Raw genomic sequence first — 20,790 nt, forward strand, 5'->3', positions numbered from 1 at the left:
CAATTTTGCTGCTTTCCCTTAATTTTTAGTGGAAACATTAATGGCCTATATTCCCTAGAGGAAATTTAGTTAAAACTATGTATGTTTTATTTGGCTAATATGGGACTGAAATTGAATTTAGGCATCCAAATTCTAGGCTGACAGACTGGAAACACCTCAGCAGTTGCTAATCTGAGGGACACCTCAGCCAAATGAGCACCACAATATTTTTCAGTATGGAACATTTATTGCTACACATTTACCGCTCTTATGACAATGCCAAGCACATCAGTGTTAGATATACCCAAGCAAATTATAAGTACTTTTGTGTAAACCATCAAAAGGACTGCTATTTTCATATTTCTGATGATGCTGAAAGGCTCAGTCTTTCTGTAATATTATTATTATAATTTTTTGATGCATTTGGAATAATAGGCAGTTTATTCAGATGAGTGTTTTTACAGAACCCTTTTTTCTTTTTTTTTTTTTTTTTCCAATTAAAAACATGTTCAGGAATTCCTCAGTTTGCACATCAACCTGAGAGAATTAAAACTCAAAAATCCCGATTAACAGGTTCATAATTAGCCATAATACCAGCAAGTTGAATTCAGTCTTAATAGTCAAGTTTTTTCACTGTGATTAACATACTGGGATACATTTGTAAAAATGAACAAAAAGAAAAGAGGTATTACTAGTACTGTGCAATTAGATTATTTAGCATGGAGGAGGAATGTAGGCCCTTGTCTCACATTTCTGTATTATTTGTAAATTTCAGCCACTGGTCAAGGATTCAAAAGCCACACCTGGGTATTCCTATTGTCAGGAAACTATCCCCTCCCTAACTTAAGAAAAGATCCACAGAAATACAGAATCATTTAGGTTGGGAAAGACATTCAAGTCCAACACTAAACCAAAGACTGCCAAGTCCCACTAAACTATGTTCATAAGCAGCATGTCCACCTGTTTTTTTAAATACCTCCAGGGAGAGTGACTCATCTACTTCCCTGTGCAGCCTGTACCAATGTTTGATAACCCTTTTAATCAATAAATTTTACCTAATATCTGCCACAGCTTGAGATTGTTTCCTCTCATCCTGTTCTCCATTACTTGAGAAAAGAGAACCACCTTTACCTGGCTATAACCTCCCTTCAGGTAGTTGCAGAAGATTGTCTTCCAAAAGCTTCCTTTTCTCTAGAATAAATACCTCCAGTTCCCTCAACTGCTCCTCAGAAGAGAAAATATGAAAATATGAGGATCCCAAAACCAATTTAAGAAACATGTTCTAGTGCCTTGGCAACCTCTTAGTGAAAGAAAGTTTTCCTAATAATTTGAACTTGATCAGACTCATGGCCAGTGCCCCGTGTATCTTCTAACACAAGAAGAGGGGAACTGTGCTGGCTTGGTAACTGTCCTCCAAGTACTTGCAGGCAGTTTTAAATTACCTCTTAACCCTCCCTTTGTTATACTAAACACATCCAGCTCCTTCAAACACATATTCTTGGATACGTGCCATTTTTCAGACTACCTTCATTTTTTTCCCATCCCTCTGGAGCTGGGAAAGACAAACAAGAGTGATACAATGTCCCAGTTGTGGCTTTGTTAGCACTGAGTGGAAAAAAATTCCCTTTGTTGGCCAGGTACAATTCTCACAGTGTATCACAGAATGCCTTGTGAAGTTAATTTTTATTAATTCATTGTTGCTCCCAAGTCTTTTTCAACAGAGCTGCTATTCAGCTACTTGTTTGTCATTCATTATTTGGTGTTCTTCTATTCAGGATGCAGAAAATGGCTTTTTTTCCCCTCAAGGAACTTAGTAGTTTTCCATTGGTCCAGTCCTTAAGTTCATCATGGTATTTCTATGTCAAAGGTCACATTTTGTCTCCTTACCATGGTTGTTGATAAAGATATTGAACAACATGTGCCTCACCATCAAACACCAAGGACTCCACTAGTAATAAACAGACATGAAGCTATATATTCTATACTTTAAGCTCAGAAGGTTATTATGTCAAAAACTTTCCAAAAGTCAAAATACTGTTGCATGCATCTACCACTGTTCACCAATCCACATAGAAATTTTGTCTTAGAAGACAACTGAATTTATTCAAACATGATTTGATATTATTAAACTCTTCCTGGCTGTTCTACATCTTCTTGACCTATATGTGCTTCCAAATGAATTCCAAGGCAATATCATGCATTTATACAAATATAGAATGTATCAATATGTGAATCATATGTGATTGCATTCTGTAATGATGTACTGGCTTTATGCATGGTGGGAAAGCAAATGGTTGTTGTTTCCTTTGACATTAGCAAATTTATTGACACCTAATATAAGCCTAGCAAAACTGGTGAGATACAGACTGCATAGGTAGACTGTGAGAAGAAAAGTAGCAGTGACACTGAGCCCAAAGTTTTGTGATTAGCCTTGCAATGTCTAGTTGGTAGCTTATTACTGGTGGCATCTGTTGAGCTCAATGCTAATTTATTGTATGACTAGAAAATGGGGCAGATTATATCCTCAGCAAATTACCAGGTGATACAAATTTCATTCTTCTGGAAATAAAGGCTGCTATTCAAAGGACCATCAGAAGGTTATGGAAAAGCACTAACAAAAACCTGATGCTATTCAATCAAAACAAAGGCAAAACTCTACACCCAGACTGAAATAAGCATACACAGCAGTAAAGGCTGGGAACTGACTTGTCCTTGTTAAACTTCATATGGTTAGTGATTGCCCAGCACTCTAATTTGGGTTTCTCTGAAGGTTGTCTCTGTCTTCAAGGAAGTCAGCAGCTTCTTCCAACGTAGTATTATCATCAAACTTACTTGGTGTACCTGTGATTTGCATGTCCAATTCATTTATTAAGATCTTGAAGAACACAGGGCCTAAGATGGATGGATAGGCTCTGCAGAACCCGTCCAGTGATAGGTCACCAGTTGGCTGGGAGTCTTAATGGCCAGAACATTCTATTGTAAATTAAACTATACTATTTGCCATGATAGCATTTTTGAGATATTTATATAAAAATGCACTGTGAAGTAATTTATTCGATATGCATGCTTTCCTATACATTTCTAAATTATTATTTGAACTCTACTTTTGAGGCTAACATGATTTTTCATTGCAAGGTTATCATCGTTGTTCAAATGTAAAGCAACTTTTAATATGCTGTCTACTTTAATAGTTTTTTGGGGTTTTTTTTAATGAGCTTTCGTTATTGAGATAGCCAACTTCCAGAGGTACCTTTAAAGCTACTCAGAAGGAAAAACTGTTTAAATAGTTCAGCATATTCCTCAGTAAACAAGCTTTTAAAATATTTTCAAAAATGTTTGTACTTATGGCTCTTTAGTGACTAGGAAATTACTACAGACAACATTTTAGTTTCTAGAAAGAAAATTGCCTTAAAACTTCATTAAATATTTATATTTGTCTGCTTTCCTTGCTGGCATTTTATGAATAAGCAAAAACAGATCCTGAAGATTGTCATTCCACTGAACAATTTCATATAAGAAATAAATAAAAGTCTGAAAAACTGGAGCATAATAGAGAATATTTCTCACATTGTCTGTATAATTAAAATTGATCTCAAACACTCTTCTTTAGTCTGAATATTAATCAGAATTAGAAAAATAAAATAATAAACCTTGCCTGTAGTTTTGAGTTTGATTTATACATCAGTCATTATTTGGAAAATCATACAAAAGTATTGGTTTTGTGGGTTTGGGATTTTTTTTTTGTAAGAGATGAAAGAAAACTTTATTAATTCTATAATGAAATTATATGAATCTCAATGAAAGTAATTAAATATAATTTTATCACATATTACTCTGAACCCCAAATTTCTAGACAATAATGCCTCTTTCCTTTTTCAAATGCTCTCTTTACTGCGTTCAGTGTACATTTATTTTCATATGGATATTTACTGAAGTTTTATAGTTATGGCAACAGAACTATATAAAATACTTCAGATTTATCTCAATGACTGAATTTTTCTTTTGCTTAACAAAAGAAGTAAAACACTCTGCAAAATAAACTCACAAGACTGATCAAAACTTATAGAAAATGCTGAATATAGACCAATTACTTGGCTGTAGCTGAAAAAACATGCAGCCAGTCATAATGTTATTAATACCATAACTCATTGCTACTGAAGCAGTAAAATGTTGATTAACTGTAACCTTAGAAACCCACCCACATCTCCCTACATTTCCCCAGCTTAACTACCTACAGAAACAAGCAGGTCACAAGTAGACCCTCCCATAATCATCAACACATTTTCCTTTTCATTCCGTAACTCCCCCATAACCTGGAGCTTTTCTTGTGTTTGTGTAACATTAACTCTGTACAAATTATTCATAGACAAAGATATGCCTATGCCATTATAACTACAGATTTTTTATCATGTGTAGTCCAATAAAATTACAGAAGGTGCATAAATCCAGTTTTGATCCTACTAATAATTATTCCTAATTGTTTCATCTTCTACTAATTTTTATCTTATATGGTTCAAATGACATGTGACAAGATAGGAAAGTTATAGCAACAATTAAGACTCAACCTCCTTTTAAATATGTGTTTCAGGTTTATTTTCCTCTAAACTTTTGCCCACTTTTTTTTTTTTTTCTGTGAAAATATATTTTTGTCATGAAGGACTTCCTGTTCATATATTTTGCTTGTATTTTAGGTCTGTTACTAATAGATAACAAAGGCAATACCTTATTTTGCAAGGTATATTTAGTAGATTTCATTTATTTGTTTTCTATGAAGACGGAACTTGGGGAACACAGCCCAGAGAAAAGATGATCTTCATAAAACAGAATATGACTTTTGGAGAACAAAATCATTTGACCATTTAAATCATCCAAAGCTGTCATTAAAATTAAGTAATGTCTACTTAGCTGAGGCAGACCTCTGACAAATATTGTTAGGGCTTTCTCTCACTACACTGTATCAGACACTGCATGGAAAGATTTAAGTTAACTCTTTCAGCCTTCTTCCTGCAGCTCTTAATTTTGAATGTTGTTTTAAACAACACACTTCTTGTTTTATTTTCATTGCTCAAAACTGTTTAAAAAAATACTGTGAAAGATTCCAGGAGTTTTTCCCATGATTGTATATTAGTCATATATTAATTACATATAATTTTATAATTTCTTGACTCAGTTTCTTTTCTATGATCTTTAGGCAACAATTCCAACATCAATGAATCTCAGTGAAAAGCAAAATTCACCCCTTCACATACACTTAAGTGTTTAATTTTTGATTAGATAGTAATTTTAACCACTATTCCAAAGGTTTCTATTTTGATCAACACAAGCTTTTTATTACTGGATTATATTAGCATATGCAATGCATATTAGTCCATCACATTCATACTGTTTTTGAATTTTAATATAGTTGTTTTTTTCTAAAAAATTATTTCACATGTTATAGGTTGTAGCTAAAGACTATTATGTACTGTGAAGTAGTGAGCAACTATCAGAAGCTTCTAATAGAGGCACAGAAAGTCAAAATTGGTTATTATCTTTGTATGAACGAGTTTAATTGTGTTAGGAAAAGCAAAACGGAAGAGTTATCATCCTATTCATTAAGTTAACACCAAAGACTTGGTTTAGCAACATTTACCTATAAAATAATAAACATTTCAGATACTAATTAGCAATTGTTTCTCTTCTGACATTGAAATTAATTCTACTGGTTATTCTGATAAAATTGAGCATATACTTAGGGGCAAAGGGAAGAGAAATTACTTTCTTATTCTAAGTATGTCAGTAAATATACAAATATGGCTTCTTCAGGGTGATTATGAGTGCAGAAATGCCTCTGAAATTTGAATGCCATTCTTAGTAAACTGATGGACCTGAATTCTCATTTCCGAAAGTAGTAGAATAAGAACTTGTTCAGTGGAAGAGCTTGTAAAAATGCTGCATATTGATAAACTATAATTAATACTTACAAATATGTTTACAACTAAAATTCTAAAAATTTTAAACACTTTGGGTTAAATCTAGGCATGCAGGCAGCTAAAGCAGAGTTACTGACCTGCTATAAGTATGTTTTGGCTTATTTTATAACTTTTCATATGACAAGAAGCAATAGAAAAATGAATATTTTCCAAATTATAATGGTTAAAATAATCATGTAAAGAAACTAAATGAGTGAACACAAAGTGCTCCATCTGTACTGGGAGAATGTCAGACATGAATATAGACTGGGAGAAGAACTCATTGAGAGCAGCCCTGCAGAACTTGGGGGCTCTCACAGATAAAAGCTGGACATGAGCCAACATTGTGTGCCCACAGCCTGAAAGTGCAACTGCATCCCATCAAAAAGTGATCAGTAGGCTGAGGAAGGTGATTGTATCCCTCTACTTATGAAACTTCACCTGGGGTACTGCATTCAGGTCCAGAGTTGTCAGCACAAGGGAGATGTGTGCCTATTAGAGGGCTCCAGAGGAGCTCCATGAGGGTTATCTGGAGCATGTCTCCTGCACATGCTGATTGAGAGAGCTGGGCTTGTTCAGTGTGAAAAAAAGGTCCATGGCAACCTTCCAGCTCCAAAAGGGGGCCTGCAGGAAAGCTGGAGAGAGACTTCTTGAATGGGAAGAGAGTAAGTGGACAGGTCTAAACTAAAAAAAAAGAGATTTCAACTTGATATTAGGAAGAAATTCTTTACTTGGAGGATTGTAAGGCACTGGAACAACCAGAGAAGCTGTGTATGCCCCAGTCTGGAAGTGTTAAAGTCAAGGTTGGATGGGTCTCAGCCCAATGTAGGCCCTGCCCATGACAGGGGGATTGTAACTGATGTATTTGTCCTTTCCAACTGATGGATGATGCGTAAGGTCCTTTCCAAATCAAGCCTTCCTGTGATTTTATAAGTGTTATACAAAATAATGTCTTCTAATACTGTGGCAAAAGAGTAAAAATATGAATTAAACAGATGTCATCTCTCAGTAGTAGAGATTAACTACCATTGCACTTCTTTTCAAGAACACTAAACTTTAATTGGTGAGGGCAATGGTGCCTTTGAACTTTTAACAGCAGGCACTTGAACACATTAATAAAGTAATTGACACCTGAGTTCAAAAGCTTTGCTGCCTGTTGTAGAACAGGCTTTGATCTTTAATAATTTTTCAGCCAAACAGCTTTCCTATTTTCTACACAATGTTAAAGAAAAAACATGAAATATAAAACTAGTGGTTGTATGAAAAAAAAACCCCAAAAAAACAAACTCAGAAACAATAATCTCTTTTAAACTGATTTCTTCCTTATCCAAAACCTGAAGATGAAAAAATATCCCCCAACAAACAACCTAACCCCAAGAAACAAAAACATTATTTTCACTGGTCTTTAGTTTGGTTCATTTTTCTGCTTCATTTACTCACATGAAAAAAATTAAAAATAATCTGACTGATACTTCTTTTGAATAGTCAGTGTAAGTGATTCGCTGTTGCAGTGTCAGGGTATCTCTGTGATGTTTATGTTTCCTTTCTTTTGAACTTGAGTCTTTAGTTAAGGATAAATAATTAAATCAATGTTTAATTGATTTATTTTTTTAATCCCAAACTCTTTATGAGGTCAGATTATTTGAGTCTTTTCTGAGCAAGGGTTTCTTTCACTGCCTTCCATCATTATAAAATTTCTTCTTATGCACATAGTACATACCCATACTCTTTTGTTTCCACCTTTAGTCCTCATTAGGGAATACAGGTATAATGAGACAATATTTCACATGGATACTCAAATATAAGACACCTTTGGGATGGTATTCTCGCAGGGATTTACATATTTTCCTTGTTTTTTTCTCTATTTTAATATTTTAATTTGTGGATTCTATTGATAGTTGTAATGATTTTCTACATCTAGAGTTACATGCAATATATTTATAAATATTGAATTCTGATGCCAAGTTCTTCTGTCAAAGCTAACAATGGCAAGGATATCTCTAAGCCACACATACATATCTGAAATAACTTTAATATAGCCATGATAATTTATCTAGTTTTTAATTTAAAACAACAGGAACACGGGAGTGTTGAGGTTAGGAGGGGTCTTGAGATCATCTAATCTACCTACCTGCTCTGCTTACAGCTGGCAGCGCAGTGCCCTGTCCAATCAGGTTTTGTTTATCTGCAGGGGTGGAAAAATTAATATGAACAATATGTTTCACTACTATTGTATAAATAGATAAATAGATAAATAGATAAATAAATAAATAAATAAATAAATAAATATCTTTATATTCCAGTGAAATTTACTGTGCTCCAATTTCTCTGCATGGCCTTTTTTTCTTTCTCTTGTGGCTTTCCTTCTCTTCAGTGGCTTTATCTGGGTGCCACTGAAAAGTCTGCCTGTCTTTTTCACTAATCAGGTATTTCCTGAAAATAAAATCCCATCTTTTCACTGTAATGTTCATATCATTAAATTCAGATTTCAGGACAAAAATTATTGTTTCTATGTTTGTTTTGGCTGCTTATCTACACTTATCATTGAAGGACCTTGTGATTTCTGTGAATGCTTTTTCTTATTTTCACATTTAGTCTTTAACTAGGCTTTAAATAATCAAATTAACTGCAAAGTTTTACTTAGATTCAGGTTAAAAAAATACTAATAAAAGCAGACAGGTAGAGTACTATACAAAGATTCTTAGACCCCTGTATTCCTTCTGTTGTTGTTTCTTATATAATTATTAAAATAATTTAGGCTGGAAAAAGCTTTTGGATTCATTGAGTCCCACAATTAACCTAACACTGCCTCATCCACCACTAAACCATGTCCCTAAGCATCACATCTATATGTCTTTTAAAGACGTCCAGGGATGGTGACTGAACCACTTCCCTGGCCAGACAGTTCCAGTGCTTAATAACCCTTTCATTAAATAATTTCTTCCTAGTATCCAATCTAAACTTCCCTTGGTGTAACTTGAGATCATTTTCTCTAGAAAAGTTACATGTTACTTGGGAGGAGAGATCGATGCCCTCTGTGATACAGCCTCCTTTCAGGTGGGTGTAGAAAGGGTAAGGTCACCCCTAGCCTTGCTCTTCTCCATGTGAAACAACCTCACCCTCCTTAGCCACTCCTCATAAGACTTGCTCTTTAGATCCTTCACCAGCTCTGTTGCCCTCCTCTGTTCACATTCCAGCATCTCAATGTCTTTCTTGTGGTGAAGGGCTCAGAACTGGACACAGCACTCGAGGTGTGGCCTTACTGGTGCCGAGTACACAGGGGAAGAATCGCTTCCTGATGGACACACCATTGCTGATACAGACCAGGATTGCCATTTGCCCTCTTGGCCACCCGAGTGCATGCTGGCTCATGTTCAGTGGTTTTCAACCCCAGGTCCACTTCTGTTGGGCCACTTTCCAGCCACTCTGGCCCCAGCCTGTGGCACTGCCGGGAGTTGTTGTGTCCGAAGTACAAGATCTGGCACTTGGCCTTGTTAAAACTGATACCACTGGCCCTGGTCCATTGATCCAGCCTGTCCAGAACTCTCTGCAGAGCCTTCCTACCATCCAGCGGATCAACATTCCTGCCCAACTTGGTGTCATCTGCAAACTGTCTGAGGGTGCATTTGATTCCCTCCTTATAGATCACTGATAAAGAAATTAAACAAGATTGTCCCAAATACTGAGCCCTGGGGAACACCACTGATCTATAAACAACACACTGATGTTTATATACTGTAATGCAGAAAATGTGGTGAAATAAAGGATACTTCCTTTAATATGGTGGCTTTTAACTGTGTGGGACTCTCAAAGCAAGGCTTAATGTAATAGTATAATGAGAAATTACAAACATTTTTTGTTGCCATGGGAATGTCTTTGGGGGTTTGGTTTTTGTTTGTTTGTTTTGAAGATGTCAGTGAAACCAGTGTGACAAAATCAACACTGTTATCTGAAAAAAAAAGGAAGTATTCTGAAAATTCTTCACCAAAATCAAGTTATTTTAAATAATAATGAATGTCACTCTACCAGTGGCAATGAGAAAGCAATAAAATAGAATTAGAAACAAAAAGCTGTTAGGAGAAATTGCATTGTGATACCAAGTAGTGGAATATCCATTTCAACTGTTCTGTCTTTCAAGCAAGAGAGCAACATACTGCATTACCCTGATGTGGATAGTGAGTATGTTTGCATGTAAGCCGTTATGATGTGCTAGGAAGTGGCTGGGAAGATGCCATTGCTCTCAGATCTCAAAAAGGAACTGACATGGTGATACCAGCATGTTTGGGCTATCTGTCCAAGTGTTCTCATGTAGCCAGAGAAAGGGCTAAGAACTACCCCATTTCCAGTGCTCCTGACTGCCAAAGCAAGCCATGTTTGTGTGGCATGGTTGGAAGAAGAAGCTTTCTTAATTTATCCTATGAAGATCCAATACAGAGCTGTCAAACAGGTTCCGAGAAACTAATTACTAATCATTGAATTTGCACATTTTTCTGTTTTTTTTTTACAATCATTCACCCTATTTTTATTTAGTTTCTTTAGTTTATTTTTCACCTCCATTTCTCCTGAGCTCTTTAAGACTGTGAGGTGTTGACATGTAGGTAGAGCATTCTTGTTCTTTTTTCTGGCTTGTACCACTAGAGTGAGCCCTTTTCTTGTCTGTAGGTTGACATTTTGGACTCCTGCTGCACCTTGTCCCACTTTTGCACACTTTTGATATCTACCTTTGAGATCATTGTACCAATTATATGCTATTGTATAGTGTCCCACAGTACTCAGCTGTGATAAAAATTCCATGAATCATAACCACTGTAAATGATGAATCTGATACAACCTTCCTGTGATATCCAGTGTTCACCAATGGTGACAGGTGTCAGGGCTGCTGTAGAACAAGCATTTAGCTCTTTTGTATTTATAACTAGAAACTATTCAGATTTATAAACTGATTAACAATGGAGTCACAGTAAGCATTTTGCATGGTACTGCAGCTCTCACTTGAAGTTTGTTCTTTATAGACATTTCTTCTGTACTCTCACATAATTGTGGACTTGTGAAATCTTTTAAGGAAAATAATGTGACTGCCGGAAAGTCTTAAGACAAAGGCTGCTGGACATCCCAAAGCAAATCAGAGTTCAGGTGCTGACTCTGAAACAGGAGAAAAAAAGAATGTTGTTAGATGGGTACTTAGTTGTAAGCACATACATTCACAAACACACATGATGGGTATTATCTATGAATACACCACATACATAGGTGAACACACTGTTCACCTTTATGTACAAAAGATACATGGTGGTATGCAGAGCCTACTGTCAGGTTTTCTATTAAAAGATGATTTAATGGCAGATGGAAATAGGGACTGGTGCCTAAGTGAATGGGATGGAGAAGCCAGACAAGCCTTTATCAAAACACAACATTTTTGCCTTGATGTCATTCCAGAAATCTTTTTTTGGTGTCTCCAAACCTGCACTGCATATGTCCAATGACACTACCATCCAACACAGGCTGACAGACTAAATATTACCTTCATGCTGGAATTTGTTTGGGATAGACTAAGTATTCTTCCTTTCTTCCTCATAATTCACAGCTAGAGCAGGGTGGATGGGCCAGGTGATATCCAGAGGTCCCTCCCAGTCTCAGCTATTCTGTAATTCTGAACACACCCAAAAGGCATATCAAAGATTAGTGGTATGAGATAGTACATGATCTGTACCCCTCATACAGCTGTTCCATAATTTGATAATTTTGTTTGGACTTTTGGAACTAAGTCTAGGGCTTTGGTTTGGAGACAGAACAGTTGACAGACTCACGTCTACAAAAATTATTAAGGTGTTAGATGAAGTGAACATAACATTCCACTTAGAATAACCACGATGAAAGCAGTTTAAAACAAATAAAAGAAAGTATTGCTTTACACAGCAGATAATGAAATTTTGGAACTTGCTGTCACAGGAAATAATAGACGCAGACAGTGTCAGCAGGTTCAAATCCATGGGTGAATGAATAAGTAAGGAATAAATGTATACTGAAAGGAATGGGCAAAGAGAGACACGGTAGAATCCCTAATACAATAATCATGAACTTGGAGAAGGAATGATGAGAGTGGATCACATCCAGGGGTCAGGCTTCTGTGCTCTCCTGAAACATATCTCTGATCATTTGTACAAGGACAGGTGGTCTATATTAATGTCTCCAGGAAAGCATGACTTACGTTATATTCTTATGCTTGATCTCCTTTGACAGTCATAGTTCCATTCCCAAAACTTTTAACAGAGGATCAAGCAAAGGATGTGATTAATAAATGTTAAAATTGAAGAGGGGAGGAAGAATGAGCATAACAACGCAACATAGGTTTATATGCAAAATATGGGTTTTTTTCACAAATTTTAAAAAATTATTATTTATGTTATTAAATCCATGAATAAACTTTTTTATTTTTCTGTAAATGACATGTATAATTCTTGATTTGTGCTAGCCTCTGGAAGTCTGATATACATAATCACAGCAGGACTAAGAAAAAGGAACTTTGTAAATTTATTTAGTTTAATTACAAGGTTCTTTAAAACATGATCTATTCTGTGTTTGGTTGGTTGGTTATTTTTTTATGCCATGTGTATTTCCTATATCACTAAGGGAGTTTGTATTATTTTGTTCCCACAATGTAGAAAAATATATTTTTAAAGCTTTTCTAAAATACAATTTTAAAATGATATATAAAGATTTTTGTAGCACTAATTTAAGGTGATAGGCAAAATTCTCTGATGATTTCTTTCCTTGTGTCTATCCCAGGCTTATGCCTTAAAACCATTGCATCTATACTGTCTTTGGAAATATAATATGCAAATGAAAATTCTAATTTGCTAAGGACAGAAGAAGGCTGAAAATTTTTGAATACTACCCTTAAGAAAGAAATGAGCAAAGAAAGGAAGGGTACATGCCAAAAGAAATTCAGTCAAGTGCAAAGCACTTATCAGGGGATAAAATGAAATAAATAACAAAAATACTATTTTAAGGCAGAAAAAGTATTTTGAAAACAAAATGGGAGCAATTAAGACAATATTTAAAACATTTTTTTTCTCTACAGAAAAAATATTATAATACTGAATCCCTAGAGAACTTTTTCTTAATCTAATAAATAGATTGATAGTAGTGAAATAGTTATGTAAAGTAGGACAGGGGTTTGAATACATATATACAAAATTGAAAATAATATTCATATTCAGTGAGCTGTGATGTCAGCTGTTTTGTGCATTTCTGGCAACCTGACCTTATTATTCCCTCAGTTTCCATAAAGAATGATACATTTAAATCAAGAATTTATATAAAATATTTGCATGTATAATTTTAGCTTAAGATAAAAAACTAAACAGGTGGAATTTTTCTGTGATTTAGGCTTACACTTCATCTAACTATTACATCAGTCAGTTCCACTGCATAACTTAGTCAAAGAGGAAATACTGAAAAAAAAGTACAAAATTATGGTGAAAAAATGTATTCTAGAAGACTTCAGAGGTTACTGCGTAAAGCAATATTTGCTCTTTCACCATTAAACTAGGATCAGATCCAGTGAAATATTATGTATAAAGGGTTGTGCTGTGTTTTTCTTAGAAACATTATTAAATTTGATTTTAACCTATATTCCCCCTCTTCTTTCCAATTTATGCATTTTAATTTTTTTTTTTTTTCTGCAGTAAATAGTCTACCATTGAGAATTTGGATGCAGTTTACCCAAATGCTTTATTCACCTTGATTTCTCTAGTGGATAAGAATTTTAATAAATCTGATTTAGCTAGCAACCACAACTACATTTGCATTTGTTTTGTGCTGTCAAAGTGGTTAAACACAGCTGAAACATCCCAGTGAGTCTAACAATGTGTCTTTATTCACAACATTGCAAGCTTCAACCTGGCTGATGTCTCTGTGCAAAGTGCTCTGAAAATGTACAGGAGGTGATAATCCCAGATCAGAGAATTTTGTAATGCAAAAGTGAAGCCATAGTATCAACATAAAGCAAGAGAGAGAAGGAAGAAAAAATAGGCTTTTTTCTCCACATTATTTTTTAGCTTAATAAAATTAAAGCAAGTAAGTATGATGCATGATATATATGCTCTATACCTATAAAAAGAAGTCAAATTAAATGAAGTATAGGTTCTCTTTCTTCATTATAATTTCCTACATCTCCTGTTTTTTTTTTTCAGCCATCAGCATATAAGTACCATGCCATGTACTGTAATAATATAATTCCTTCAGCATTTCTGTCTTATCTTGAAAAATGCAAGCTTCACTTTGCCTCATAATTTATCTTTGAAGTTGTTGATAGTTCCTTGTACAGTATATTTACCAAATATTTGGAAAGCAGTTTTTAATGGCGTTGGTGCTTGCCTTACAGCTTAATATCAGGCATGGAAATAACAAAGAGGCTTGAGTCCACAAAGTGAAGCTTTGTTGTCAATAATACAACAATTATTTTTCTTCTTGAATAGTGAAATTTTGCCAGATATGGTATCTAGTCCAAAATGCCACCACATAAATAACTGTGAATACTTAGATTTCTGCCTCTATTATTACTGAAACTGAACAGACATTTTAGCAACTTGCAATTAAATTTAAAATAAATAATATAAAGGTTGTTTGTTTGATTTTAATAATGTATTTCTTTCATATTTATTTATAAATTCTTAATTCAACTGAGTTAAAAGTGAAGATTATTTCTGCAGGTCTTTTCATATCAAGAAAAGTATAAAAACACTCAAAAAAGTCCTATCTCTTAGGTTGCTCTGAAAGGCACAGTGTATTTCCTAATATCTCTATATATTGCTGCTACACACCCCAGACTTTCCTCCTGGCTACATATCCACCATCCTCTATGCCATAACAGTATATGACAAACAGGATATACTTGGCTTGACTCTTTTCCCTTAGCACTCTCTCTGGCATCACCAGTTTCTTAAAACTAGTTAAGCAATTCTGCAGGTCTTGTGGGCCCCTGTGTGTGATCTGCTCCCAAAGCTCCCAGGTAGCATGGAAAAGGGCTGCTCCTGAAGTGCAGAGCTCAGGCACTTCTGGTGGGACTTTACCAGCTGTGACATTTCAGGCACACTCTTTGCAATATCCATGACATCCAGCCATCCAGGGGAAAGTGGACAGCAGACCACAAGCTGAGATTGGTACTTCTGTTTGACATGTTGGATCAAAATATCAGAAATACATAGTTATGCTCCACATGAAATAAATTGAGATCTCAGAAGCCAGTACTGGCAGAGGGCTGTAATGGATGCTGCTAAGGAGACTCTATGGATAACAAGGTCACATGAGCTGTTCCCCTGCAGATTCTGGAATTCTTATGGATTAGCAGGTCTGAAGTCTCCCATGGGTATATACCAAACCTTTCAGTTGCAATCATAGCAAAAAATGAAGCATGGGACAAGCCACCTTTGAAATTCACACTGAAGTTCCAGAAAGTTGCTGCATTAAAATTACTTTATACTCTTAGATTTTATTTTACGTCTTTGGGGGAGCAGATGTGTGTACATCTCCTCCTTTTATAATTCAGCCAGTGAATTTAAGGTTATAAATTCTGAAACATTCACTGAGATGAATATTTCTTAATAGATAAAGTTCTTTTTCATAATTTGCTTTCAGAAGATGGTATCAAGAGAAAGTTGTGAAAGTAGCACTGACTTACTGCAGGAGGCGAGCTATTTTGGCAACACCTCTCCCACCCCCCTCAATAACAAGAAAAAGTGAAAATCAGACAGGTTGGCAGAATAACTGAGAATCAACAGATTAGTGTTTCTCATTCTTTCTCTATCCACATAAAGTAGAGTGAAAAACTGGAATTATTTTTACATCTGAAATGTATGCTTTCACGACAATGAAGTAAAGCCTGTACCCTAAAATTGAAGTTACTGCAACAAAATACTTGCATTTGTCCTTTCAATACAAAGGAAAAAAATAGAGCACAAAAGGCTGAAAGGATTGTACTTCTATTTTTTCCAAGTACAACCACTCAAACAACTCTGGTCTGAGAAATGAATATTTCAGAAAGAATACCTAGTAACATCAGAGACTGATGGAAGTGTCTGAGTATGAGGAATAAAAAACCCAGTAACTCTGAATGCTACAGTAGAGTTGCTCTGCTCAGCAGGTAACTACTGAACTTTAGAGTACCATTCTTACAGCTCCCAAGTGACTCCTGACCAAAGGAGAGAAATCTGAGGGAAAATGTAAGACAGCGTCTTTTTGAGTCCAGAACAAAATGAAGCAGGTAACTTGAAGTAGATAACATTCTCTTTTTTCTGAAAGAGAATAATGCATTGAACACATGCTGGATTAAAAATGAGACAAAACAAAACTCCAGAAAAATTACCTTTTCCACTCTGAAGCTTTCTTCCTTCTGTTTTGCTACATTCATCCTTAGACCTTTTCCTATATTTGCTTTCACAGAAAATAATCTTCAGTGTGAGACCCTTGTCCTAAAGGAACCTCTCAGTATTTTTCAGTATGCTCTTCCCCGTGCTTTATAGTCCTCTGATTAGAGAAGTCATGTCAGGAAGGCATGGGTTCGTCAACTAGGACAAAAAGAAAATTTTGCTAATTAAATTAGGTTAATCAAAAATGTGAGTGGAAACATCCCCTCCCAGATCCTTCTATATCTAAAACTTTGCCAGTGCATTCCTACTTGCTTAAATTATCTTGCCATGACTGCTTGCATTCATGTTTTTAGGGGGATCAATAAGCTCAACACATAACTCAGTGTTAAAGAGACTTTTAATTCTTAGGCAATACTACTTTTTAGTGTTGTCTAAAGACTTTTTTCAAAACACTTCCACCGCACTTTTAAAAGAATAAGTCAACCAGGAAAAAAAAAATCTAAAAAAGGAAATTCAGTAAACCCTACCCATCACCATGTAGTCAGAAAAATGCATCCTGCTTCACACCTGTATGTTCCGTAGATTTTTTTTTAAGGACTCATCATACCTTTAATGTTCAATATAATTCACAGCCTAATGGAAGCTGAGCTCTTGGGATGGTGGTGCATAGAACAGCATTTTAGCCCTGCCCATACTGCTCTAGGCTTTGCTCCCCTGTAAAAAAACTAGGAAAAATGGCTACAGATTTGGGAAAGAGATAGTTTACAGGAACCTGGAGGAGTCCAAAGACACTTAGCTCGACTGACAAATCAGTGAGTTTGATTCTTTGATCTGCAAGGCAAGAACAGCAAAGCTAAGTAAAGGCCATACTTTTAGCATCCAATGAACACAGATAACACATATTCGCCTTCTCTGAGATCTCAGCTCAAATAATAGATAACTTGTTTCATGAAACCTGTTGTCTTCTGTGCACATGAAAGTCTTTGACTTTTTCAGAAAATTAAGATGTTATTACATTTCAATAACAATAACCATTATGTTCAGACTAGAGCTCTAGGTAAATAGATTTAGCAACCAAACAAAGGAAACTATAATGGGTTATTTTGGTGACCTTTGTTTGGAAATTAAAGACACAACATTTGATGTGTGTTTCAATTTAGAAGTTTGCAGCACAAAGATTTATTATGGCCTGGGGTTCCCATGTCCATCTGACTCCAGCTACTCTAGGTGTCCCAGATAGCGCTGGGCTGATAGGCACAGCCTGTCCAGGTCCCTTAGGCAAGCTCCCAGACATGGCAATCTTAGCAAGCAGCTCAGCTCTTAAGAGAGATTAGCTCTGTGGTGAATTCAGCTCTTCAGTGATTTCAGCTCTTTCCTTGCTAAGTGCTATGGGCAGATGTGGGGGGGGAGAGGAGAAGGCTGTATGAGGTTCATCAGCAGTGTCTTTATTGGCAGCTCCTGCAAAGGGTTTCGGTGACAGCTCTTCTGCCGAATTGGGCAGAGATGGGGGTTTATAAAGGGTACAGGGGTGTTGGAAATTGTCCAATAGCCAGGGTCAAGGCAAATATGACCTATGGTCTTACAGAGAGATAACAAGGGTCCCAATGCAGAAGAGAGGCTTCTTTGGTCCAGTCATCATGATCAGGCATTTCTTATCTTAGGCAAGTGACCACCAGGGAGGACTTGCAGGACCTTTGGCTGCAACAAAGACTAACTTTGTTTCTTGAAATTTAAAAGGTAGAAGTAGCAGTATAAACTAGAATTAATGTGTTTATTGAGCCTGTTCATACTGAGAGCCAAAAATTATGAGAGACAAACTGGTAAGTATGTGTTACTTGAAAACACATCATTGAGTTATGAACAATTTTATCCATTATGTTCAGAGAGGCATTTTTCATCAATTTATTGGAGAAGTGCAAACTATGGCTTTTCTATAGTAGGTGAAATTATTTGCTGGTTAGAATATTGCTGAACAGCAATAAAACTGATGTTATCTGCAAACTTTACAAGGACTTATTCCAGTCACCTCCTCCAGGTATAAATAAAATATCTCAAACAGGACAGATCCCCACTTCACCAGCCGCCAGGTAGTCTATAGACCATTAAATGCCAACCATGTCTTCACCAATGTTTGTCCTAACTAGACAACACACACTAAAGTAAAGGTAAAACTAGCAGCAGGAAATTTTGCAATCTCACTAGGTGAGTTGCACCAAACCTAGAGTTGAAGTCAGTTAGAGGAGAAGGTTTGTGAGAAAACTGCATCTATGAAGTCCTTTCCAGCCATGGGTGTATAAACTGATGGCAAGATGCTCACAAAGAGATATAAACATATTCTTTAGTTTTTTCCTTCCATAAACTATTTGAAATAGACCTAAACATATGAGATAATCATTACACACATTTCACATTTTCCTGTGCAATTACCTCTCTTGCTACTAACTTTACGTTATAGCAATATACTCTGGCACTTGCCTTTTTATAAGCAAGTTGCTTTTAAAGTATCTGCACATAATTTGGCATAATTTTTATGCAGTTCAGCACAATGTGATTCAATTGGCAGTCTTTGCTCTGTGGAGATGATTTAAATCTTAAATGTAATTACCACTAATCCCAAGAGGGTGTGGTCCTTCCAGGTCAAGGGTAAAACCATTGGCATAAGTAGCAAGAACTCTGAATTAATTACCAGTATGTTTTTTTAAGTTTCATGTTGCTAAACAAGCATTAGTATCTCAAACTGCTGTTTATTGTTATCTTTGAATTGCAAATTCTAAATTTATCAAACTTTTAATTATTTAAAAAAAGAAAATTAATTTTAAGAAGAATATGATACAATTGAGACACAGTAAAAAACCCCAACAAACCCATACAACAAAACACCACAAAAAACAACTCATCTATTATTAATACTAGAATAAAAATTCAAGTCCGAATAGGTCTACAACACTGCCAGAAAAAAACCCAGTAGCCAAGGAAAGAAAAAAAGAGAACTCTAATACATTTCCAGTCCTCCAGCATGCTGTAATGGTGTCAAAGAATATCCAAAAGCTAAAGGAGTTTGAGATGATTCATTTAAACTAATGCCAGAAATATACAGTGTTCATATCTATGTCTAAATTATGTCATAAGGTCCTTTTGTTAGCCAGTGTGGTCATCCTATTGTCTATAAAGATACATTTCAGGGACTGGGTAAAACAGAGTAATATGGTTTTGTCCTTTTAGTGTTGTTTCTACAGAAGATATTATGATATATTAAAAAAAGCACAAAGTAACATATTAAAAGTAGTAAAAATATCTGGACTTAAGTTTTCAAAACCTACAGAGAAGATTTTGACATCCAATAATTTAGATTAATTTGTTTGAAAATGAGGTTTCCAAATCTACCCAAAAGGAAAGTCATTATGTACTGCCCAGAAAAATACTTTTGTTTTGGTTAGTATTTTAACACTCTGAGTAAGCAATAAATTGGATACAATCACAGTGAAAATGTAAGAATAGTACAAGACTTTTAATTGAGGATATGCTTATTCTATGTCCCTCATTTTCTACTCACAAATAGAAACAGTAATAATCTTAGGCTATAGATAGGAATTTTTTCTAATTTGCATATCAAATGAGTCTCTTCACAAACAAGACCCACCTTTATTCCTGAGAAATAATATAGTAATTTTACTAAACATTTTTAAAGTAGTCAATGAACTCATCTCACCTATAAATTTCTATCTGTCTCAGGCATTCTCCCTCCAGTGGGTTTGTTCTTCCCATCACTGTTGCCAACACTCAAAACTTTACACATATTGCATTTTATTTCTCCACTCACTGTTCCAGATGCTGTCTTTGAAGCACCACTTTAGATACACTCTGGAGTAGCTGAGAGTTTAATCTTCTCATCACAGCCCCATCCATGACTATTCACATCCTTCTTGCTAATGAAACAAACTAATCCCCTCAGTGGATGGATGTTGTTCGCAGTCTAAAATTCTGAATACAAGCTAGAGAAGGGAAGTAAGAAACTCTGACAGACACTCACTTCCTCTACTAATTCCCCTATGGTTTGAACAGGGAAGCTGCAGATTTGATACAGAAGCAGCCAGAGCCCATGAGAGATCTCTGGAAAACATGATCCAGTTAAAGCTAGTTTGTGTCACTTGAAATCATAGACACATCTTAAGAAATGCACATTTCAGCACATGAACCCTACATGTAAATGTAAGAGGACAAGAGATTGGCAAGGATATCAAGCATGAGAACAGGAATTTATATTGTAACACACTCTATTAAGATTTTTGGCCTCTTATTGGCACATTTCAGAATGAAACAGGGACTGCTGTGAAGTGAACAATAACAGTAGATCTTATTCTTATTGAACATAAAAGAACATTAACCTCATCGATTACTTTCAACAAGCAAGCTCACTTCAAACTAACAGATAATAAAGATGAGGATTTCAACAGGTTCCTCTGAAAATTGAAAAAAACACTGAAAGCATA

This window comes from Lonchura striata, chromosome 1 (genome assembly GCF_050655825.1).
Source record: "Lonchura striata isolate lonStrDom1 chromosome 1, ASM5065582v1, whole genome shotgun sequence".
Taxonomy (NCBI): Eukaryota; Metazoa; Chordata; class Aves; order Passeriformes; family Estrildidae; genus Lonchura; species Lonchura striata.